This window comes from Natator depressus, chromosome 6 (genome assembly GCF_965152275.1).
Source record: "Natator depressus isolate rNatDep1 chromosome 6, rNatDep2.hap1, whole genome shotgun sequence".
Lineage (NCBI taxonomy): Eukaryota > Metazoa > Chordata > Testudines > Cheloniidae > Natator > Natator depressus.
Window position 1 is genome coordinate 22,610,391 of NC_134239.1, and position 9,574 is coordinate 22,619,964.

Here is a 9,574-nt window from a genome sequence, read left to right on the forward strand (position 1 = left end):
ACGTAGGCAGGCGGGCGGGGGGGGGGATTTATTTATATTTATGGGAGGGGTAGTACCACTGGAGTTACCCTTCCAAACCCAACCGATTTAGCCAGCAAGGGCTTTGCATCTTCCTCCTCCTTTCTGCCAGCGATTATGCTGAAGTGCAAGGTCCCAGAGCCCAAGCTCCAGTCCTAGCGGGAATAGCTACACTGCAACGTGGAGCCGGAGTCAGCTAACATGGACCAGCAGGCATTTATTATTGTCCGTGTAGACATACTCCAATTGCTTACGCTCCCCCTTTTCATGTACTTCAGCTTCACTCTGTACTGCGGCACAAGTCAGGGGTATGCCTTTCCAGAAAGCGTGAATGGCATGCAGCTGTTACAAGTTCCACTCAGCATCAAAGAGTGAGTGGTGTACAATTCCGTAGTGAACAAATATTAGCACACACAAGAACATTGAAAATAGTATTTAGAGTACTCCCATGTAATTTTTAAACAAAAACTGCTAGGTCAGGGGTTCTCAGACTTTTGTACTGGTGACCCCTTTCCTATACCAAGCCTCTGAGTGCGACCCCCCTTATACATTAAGCACACTTTCTTATATATTTAACACCATTATAAGTGCTGGAGGTGAAGCGGGGTTTGGGGTGGAGGCTGACAGCTCACGACCCCCCATGTAATAACCTTGCGACCCCGTCAGGGGTCCCACCCCGCACTGTGAGAACCCCTGTACGAGATAGTAAGTCTACCATGCCTGATACAGGGTATGTTTACATTTAAAAAGTGTATTTGAGCATATGCTCAAATAAATTTGTTAGTCTCTGAGGTGCCTTTTCTTTTTGGGGATACAGACTAACAGGGCTGCTACTCTGAAACTTAAAAAGTTGCAACAGTATTGCTTTAACGAAGATTCTGTCCACCAGGGGGAGAGAGCACTGTCCACACAGAAGAGAAAAGGGTTAAATTGGTTGCTCAGAGGTGTGGATTTTTCACACCCCTGAGTGACATAGTTATCCCAATATAGGTCTGTAGTGTAGATCATAAACTTCCCCCACTTTGTTGCTGTTACATGTATTTAAATGCATGGTTCCAACATAAGTTAAAGTTATCTACTTTAACACACACATCTCCTATGAACTTCTTTCAGAGATGATTTCTCAGTCTCTATAGTCACCTGCATTCTTCTGAGCTTGAGGAAAAAAACAGCAACATCTGTGTTCTTTACCAAACACTTAAGAGGCAAACAAAATTCTGGTACTCCATATAGTTTGCATGCATCCTCCACACTTCTGTCTTTCTTTAGGCCACAAACAAACAAAAATCAAATGCTGCAGTGTTAATAGGCTTAGACGGATTTGATTTTTATTGGTAAATGTCAGTAAACATTGATTTCACTGTACACACACAAATGAACAAAACATATTGCTATTGATAATAATCAAAATTTACAGATAGGCAAAGTAAAAAAAAACCCACTGCTTGAGAACTTAAGAGTTTGATTTAAGGATATTATTTACTTTTTATAGATTGACATGTGATGTTGACAATTTTTGTTTTAATAATAATAAAGCTGTAACTTTTTGAATTTCAGGGTCTACTGTTATTACATAATTATTGTCTGACCCTCCATAATTTCCCCAAACTGTGAAAATTTAAATAGATAAAAATGCTTAAAAACAAACATTGATATTATCTGCTGACATTATAAGAACATAAGAATGGCCATCCGTCCATACTGGCCATCAGCTCTAGGCTCCACAGCCACCTTCTCTCTTGTGTGGTGACCTGTGTATCTCTACTTCGTGACTGGGCTTTTTTTCCCAGGCTGCACAGTTGCTCAGCAAAGTCAGGCAAGTAAGGCCTGCTTTATTTTTTTCCCTCTGAGACAGTAAACAGTATAATTGCTCAGTTAAATTGCCACACAGCTCTTTCTAAGGAAGCACATTCTCAGTTTAAAAGCATTACAAAGAAAATATATTAAAAACAATAAAAGAAGCTACTCACCTGCTAATAAGCTTACCAGAGATCACCTCAACTCCAGCAAGGGCTCTGCTAGGAGTCAATCCTTCAAACCCCACCAAGATATTTTCCTGTGGTTACAAATTCACAATGGCCCGGGCTCAGAACAAGCACCCCCATGAATCTGTGAGTCACTCCTTTATCCAGTTGGGATCTTTGACATGCAGAGTACTGACAAGTAGTCAGCCAGACAATGGGATTCTCCTCAAGAGGTACAGCTTTGCATCCCCTTCCTCCCAAGTATTTCCTAGGAAATGCACTCAACTAAAAACTTGTCTACACTGGCGCTTTACAGCGCTGCAACTGTCTCACTCAGGGGTGTGAAAAAACACCCCTCTGAGCACAGCAAGTTTCAGCACTGTAAAGCACCAGTGTAGACAGTGCACCAGCGCTGGTAGCTGCGCCCCTCGTGGAGGTGGGTTTTTTAGAGCACTGAGAGAGCTCTCTCCCAGTGCTCTGCCGTGACCACACAAGCCACGTTAAAGCGCTGCCGGCGTAGACTAGCCCTAAATCTTGTCTGGTCTGTTGTTTCAAGAGAGTCCTTTGGAAGCTCATAACACTTCCCAAGCTTTACATTAGTCCTGTCTCCCCCTTAAAGAAGTTACATACAATCCCACAGCAATATATAAACATTTGCATTTTTAATACAATGAACTCCTAAGATATTTAAACTTATTCCTAAGATTATTCCTAAAATATTTAAACTTAAATCAGTAAGGGTTAACTTAACTCAGTAAGGTTTGTCCAGGATATTGCAGGGAATTGCTATATCTGTCACAGTAAGTAGAAGACAAGAGACAACATACGGATACATAATGTCATATGGGCTAGATTCATAAGCCAGCTCCATGCACCTACATGGGAAACAGCCATTATTATTGGTACCCTTTCTGTGGCCCAAGCAGTTAGTCGATATTAGGGGGTATTGCTGAGAGCAATTAATGATATGAGTCAGGTATTTCTTGGGTGTAACTCTGTTTATTTACAAAGAATCTACACAAACTTGTTTCCCTAAACAAATAGAAACAAACCCCAAAAGGCAGTCTCTGCTCAGAAATTCAAAGCTGCCTTTTCAGTAAGTACCATACCATAAGAAGCTCTATACCACAGTTTTTCTCCAGGGCTATACTCACTGCTACTTCTCTCTCTGTAGTGTCTCTTGGCTTTCTGTCTCTCACACATACAGTCACACATAGCTGCAAGCAAACAATCAATCCCCTTCTAACCCCTTTATTTGCAGGTTCATGGTTTAACTCTGCTCAGGTTTTCTAATGCAGCTTATTACCTTGGGCAGTGGCTTCCTATTGTTCCCAGTGATCACTAGATAAAGGGGCCAAACTGCTCTTTCCATCAAGCCTGAATGAAGGACTGTTAGCACACTCATCAGTTTTAACCAGGTCTATGATTATTGGCAGCCATTAATAGCTTCCAGCATAACTCTATTATCTGCATTTTAATAATGTCCAAAAGTCCCAAGCAGGATCAGGGCTCTATTGTGCTAGGTGCTGTACAAATACACAGGAAAACATGGTCCCAGCTCCAATGTAATTTAGCTTTCTAATCTAATCCAGAATGCCATCTGAGTGTATTTGTACAGGACATATGGACTGTAAGGCTGTCTGAATGCCCTCATATAACACTGTGATGTGATAATTCAGAGAGAGTTAAACTCTGTCTCTGACCAGAGGGACAACAAATGCAACAGGAACAACTCAGCCATGAGGGGAAGGTGGCAAGAATGAGACTGGTCTCAGGTGAAGAAGATGATTGGTCATTCAGGGAGTATAAAAAGGAAAGGCTGGTGGGTGTTTGTGTGGAGTGGTATTAATGTAGGGAGTATATTTGCTTGTATGGCAGGGGACAGGGTAAGGCTGCTTGAGAGGAAATTAGTTCAAAGTTGTATGTTTGAAGAAGAGGACTCCAAGAGTGCCTTAATGTTTTGACCTCTGGCTGTGAGAAATCATTTGCTTTGTGTTTGGCTTCAGTGGCTTGGGTCCTCATCTATACCATATAGAGAGATTTCCCATTTGCTGAAATTTGAGAGTTTGTATCAGTATTATTGGGGCCTGGTTTGGTTTTATTAAACCATTGTCCTGCCTTGTGGATTGTGAAAATAGGGTACAAAGTTCCCACCTTTGGATGTTGGGTTTAGATTCTAGGGCCATCTGGGGGTACCTGTAACAGACCAGTGCTACGTCTGATGGTCTAGGTGCACCTTTAATACACCTAAACTGTGTGGATTTGTGCTTTGAAAGTGGGCTTGGAAAGAGTTTACTCTAGTTGACCTACAAAGTCCAACCCCTTGTACCTATTCTTCAGATGCAACTGGTTTATTTGCAGGTATTTATCCAGTATTCAGGGGTCAAAATGCTCCTCTACATCTCATTTATGCAGGGCTTGACACTGCAATCACTTTATTTGACACTTGCTATGGTGTCATTAGGTGCCCTGATGCTGAAGCAGCTGTAGTAAACAACCATGGTGAAACACCAGTAGAGCCGGCTTTGTCTCTTCAATTTTCCCACAAAACTATTCTCCTCTAGTAGTGTACCCCTGCACAAGGAAACACGTTCATGCTTCCATCAGACCACTGTGTAGGGCCCTTATGCTCCCCCCTTCTGTTTTCTTCTTTGTTGTTGCCTTTAGGGAAGTCTGTAAAAGGCAGTTGTACTCTGTAAAGTGGTTACCTTCTTATTCAAGAGATCTGTTTAATTGGTCAGATCTGTTTACTTCAGGGGTCAAAATTAATGTTAACTCTTCAGAGCCTACCTAGCTGAGAGCAGGAGCTGAATTCTACCCTGCCTCATGCATCATCTAAATAACTGTTAATTAAATTCCAATTATCATGTCAAGTTTCCTGCTCCAAGTTTATCTGTGTAACCGAATTGAAGATAGTGGAGTTGCACAGATGTAGTAATGTCTGACAATGGGGGTTTATTCAAGATGTATGATCCAGGAAGAACATGCTGATTGCAGCTTGGGTTTGTAGGGCTAGCAGTAAGAAAAAGCAGCTTTTGTAAAATGAGCAAACTTTCTCTGGAAATCATTGTTAATAGAGCGGGTGTAAAATGTAATAGTGAAAGTTTTTTCTTTCATTCCAAGCTTTTCACAAAGCTTCTCTTTTTCTATGACAAACTTTAAAATGGAAATTTGTCTAAAAAAATTCTTAACTTCAGTAGGTTAAAAAACACTCCTCCATAATGAAAATATCTTCTATCAAAAAATGTTACGCATCAAATCGGTCACGAACCAATCTGACCAGTTTTAAGTGCAAGAATGAACCCCACAATGCAGTTTTTACAGCTTCAGAGCAGAACTGCACTTGGTTTATTTGCAGGCTTGTCAAAGAACAAAAAGGTATTAATCAACATTGCATTTTTTTTATTTCACTTCCTAAATTTAAGGTGCAGTGCTGCCCTCACAAATGAATGTTTGCTTGTTTGTTTGTTTTTTTTTAAAAACATTATAGGGTTACAAGTTTATTCTTGCAATCAGAACTGGGCAAAGCAACACTTTTTGTCAACTTGGTTTTGACAAATTATTTGAAGAAATCCGATTGTTTTGTGAAGTTTGAACTCTTTTGAAAAATTATTTTCACTTAGAACTTTTAAATCTAAAATAAAAACCATTTTATTTTTGAAGTGGATTTCCATTTTAAACTTTGTCATGCAAAAAAAGAAAAACTTTGCAAACCCACGCTGCTATTGGAGGGTTTTTCCTGGATCAGACAGGTGTTAACTCTGCATAATGCCATGTTCTGATGTAGTCTAACCATGGCACATATGTTATTATCGACTTGTAAGTAGCCAAGTAATGGAGGATTTCCTATAATTGCAGATTTCTGAGCAGCACATTTATACCATGGGCCACCATTGTACTGCTGTGCAATGGGAAATGTTTGTCCACCTGGGATATGTAGGTGACATATGGTTCCTGGGTCCAGCCCCCCTTCTGTTCAAAGGTAAACATGGGTTCAGCAGTGCCTCCAGGAAGGTTTGTGATCTTGGAGGTAGCAACAGGATAGCCGTCTTCAAATACTTGAAAGGCTGCCATAAAAAAGATGGAGAAAAATTGTTCTCTTGCCACAAAGGGCAGGACAAGAGGCAATGGATTCAATCTACAACATAGCAGATTTAGATTAAATCTCAGGAAAAACTTCCTAACTGTAAGAATAGAAGGACAATGGAACAAACTGCCTAGGGAAGTTGTGGAAACTCCTTCCCTGGAGGTTTTCAAAAGGAGACTGGGTAGCCATCTGTCTTGGATGGTTTAAACACAACATATCCTGCATCTTGGCAGGGGGTTAGACTAGATGACCCTTGCAGCCCCTTCTAACTATGATTCTAACAAAAAAGTTATACACATGGCAATTGTTTTTTTGATGTACCATGTTGCTTTTCTGAAGCTTTACTCCAGTCAGATTGCCCAGTGTCTGAGCTGCTTATAGGAGGCACCTAGTTCCAACAGCATGTAACTTGGAAGTGCTTATAACTGCATATCTGTTTTATTGTTTCCTGTCTCCAGGATAGGTACAGCATGAGCAGTGGCAGTATAAGTTTCCCTGCAATACTTCCATCGTTGTGGTTAAACCTTAACTGGGGCTTCTGCGTGTTATAGCAATATTAATAACTGAGTCTCCATGCCTAGTTTAGTCCTTAGCTTCTTTGCCAGGATTGCCAACCATGATGATGGACCACAGTTCTTGCTATGTGGATTCTTATCTGTTAGAAAATTTGCCAGAAACAGTCAAACTTTTTTTGCACACATCCATCAGGAGGTGGTAATTTTCAGTTACTGCTAATTCAAGATGGATTTGAAGCAGACAACTAAACTTCCTTATCCTGTCGTCAATTCCTTGAGCCATCCAGTCTCCAGAAAGTAAGTATACTATGGGTGTGATTCTTCTCTCACTTTCCAGGACTTTATGATGACTGGAGGTGCTCTGGATTTGATAATGTGATAACGAATTAATTACTTGGGGTAATGGGGTAGACAGTATACTCATAAAATTTGCAGATGACACCAAGCTGGGAGGGGTTGCTAGCACTTGGGAGGGCAGCCTTAAAATTGACAATGACCTTGACAATTTGGAAAATTGGACTAAAATCAATAAAATGAAATTCAATAAAGACAAGTGCAAAATACTGCTCTTAAGAAGGAAAAATCAAATGCACAAATACAAAATGGGGAATAACTGGGCTAGGCAGCAGTACTGCTGAAAAGGATCTGGTGTTATAGTGCAGTGGCTCTGTCTTTCCGGACTACTGTACCCTTTAAGGAGTCTGATGTCTTGTATACCCCCAAGTTTCACCTCACTTAAAAACTACCTGCTTACAAAATCGGACAAAAAATAGTGTCACAGCACACTATTACTGAAAAATTGCTGACTTTCTCATTTTTACCATATAATTATGAAATAAATCAATTGGAATATATATATATTGTACTTACATTTAAGTGTATAGTAAATAGAGCAGTATAAACATTTCATTGTATGAAATTTTAGTTTGTATTAACTTCACTAGTGCTTGTTATGTAGCCTGTAGTAAAACTAGGCAAATATGTAGATGAGTTGATGTACCCCTGGGAGGACCTGATAGGATGACAAATTGGAATGAGGATATAGAGGTAGATATTACCATATGGGAGGTAGAAGCCAAACTTGAACAGCTTAATGGGACTAAATCAGGGGTCCAGATAATCTTCATCCAAGAATATTAAAGGAATTGGTACATGAAATTACAAGTCCATTAGCAAGAATTTTTAATGAATCTGTAAACTCAGGGGTTGTACTGTATGACTGGAGAATTGCTAACAGTTCCTATTTTGAAGAAAGGGAAAAAAGTGATCCAGGTAACTACAGGCCTGTTAGTTTGATATCTGTAGTATGCAAGGTCTTGGGAAAAAAATGTTGAAGGAGAAAGTAGTTAAGGACATTTAGGTCAATGGTAATTGGGACAAAATACAACATGGCTTTACAAAAGGTAGATCGTGCCAAACGACCCTTATCTCCTTCTTTGAAAAGATAACAGATTTTTTAGACACAAGAAATGCAGTGGATCTAATTTACCTGGATTTCAGTACGGCATTTGATACGGTTCCACATGGGGAATTATTAGCTAAATTGGAAAAGATGGAGATCAATATGAAAATTGAAAGGTGGATAAGAAACTGGTTAGAGGCAGGGCCGATGCAAGGTTACTAGTGGAGTTCCTCAGGGATTGATTTTGGGACCAATCTTATTTAATCTTTTTATTACTGACCTCAGCACAAAAAGTGGGAATGCGCTAATAAAGTTTGCGGATGACACGAAGCTGGGAGGTATTGCCAATACAGAGAGGGACCGGGATATCATACAGGAAGATCTGGATGACCTTGTAAACTGGAGTAATAGTAATAGGATGAAATTTAATAGTGAGAAGTGCAAGGTCATGCATTTAGGGATTAATAACAAGAATTTTTGTTATAAACTGGGGACACATCACCTGGAAGTAACAGAGAAGGACGTCGAAGTATTGGTTGATCACAGGATGTCTATGAGCCGCCAATGTGATATGGCCGTGAAAAAAGCTAATACAGTCTTGGGATGCATCAGATGAGGTATTTCCAGGAGAGATAAGGCAATGTTAGTACTGTTATACAAGGCACTGGTGAGACCTCATCTGGCATATTGTGTGCAGTTCTGGTCTCCCATGTTTAAGAAGGATGAATTCAAACTGGAACAGGTATAGAGAAGGGCTACTAGGATGATCCGAGGAATGGAAAACCTGTCTTATGAAAGGAGACTCAAAGAACTTGGGCTTGTTTAGCCTCACCAAAAGAAGGCTGAGGGGAAATATGATTGCTCTCTATAAATATATCATAGGGATAAATACCATGGAGGGAGAGGAATTATTTAAGCTCAGTACCAATGTGGACACAAGAACAAATGGATATAAACTGGCCATCAGGAAGTTTAGACTTGAAATTAGATGAAAGTTTCTAACCATCAGAGGAGTAAAGTTCTGGAATAGCCTTCCAAGGGGAGCAGTGGAGGCAAAAGACATATCTGGCTTCAAGACTAAGCTTGATAAGTTTATGGAGGGGATGGTATGATGGGAGAGCCTAATTTTGGCAATTAATTGATCTTTGACTATTAGTGGTAAATATGCCCGATGGGATGTTAGATGGGGTGGGATCTGAGTTACTACAGAGAATTCTTTCCTGGGTGTCTGGCTGGTGAGTCTTGCCCACATGCTCAGGGTTTAACTGATCGCCAAACTGGGGTCAGGAAGGAATTTTCCTCCAGGGCAGATTGGCAGAGGCCCTGGGGGTTTTTCGCCTTCCTCTGCAGCGTGGGGCACGGGTCACTTGCTGGAGGATTCTCTGCTCCTTGAAGTCTTTAAACCATGATTTGAGGACTTCAATAGCTCAGACATAGGTCAGGGGTTTGTTACAGGAGTGGGTGCATGAGATTCTGTGGCCTGCATTGTGCAGGAGGTCATACTAGACGATCATAATGGTTCCTTCTGACCTTAAAGTCTGAGACCTCTGCATACCTCCTGGGGTACGCATACCCCTGGTTGAGAACC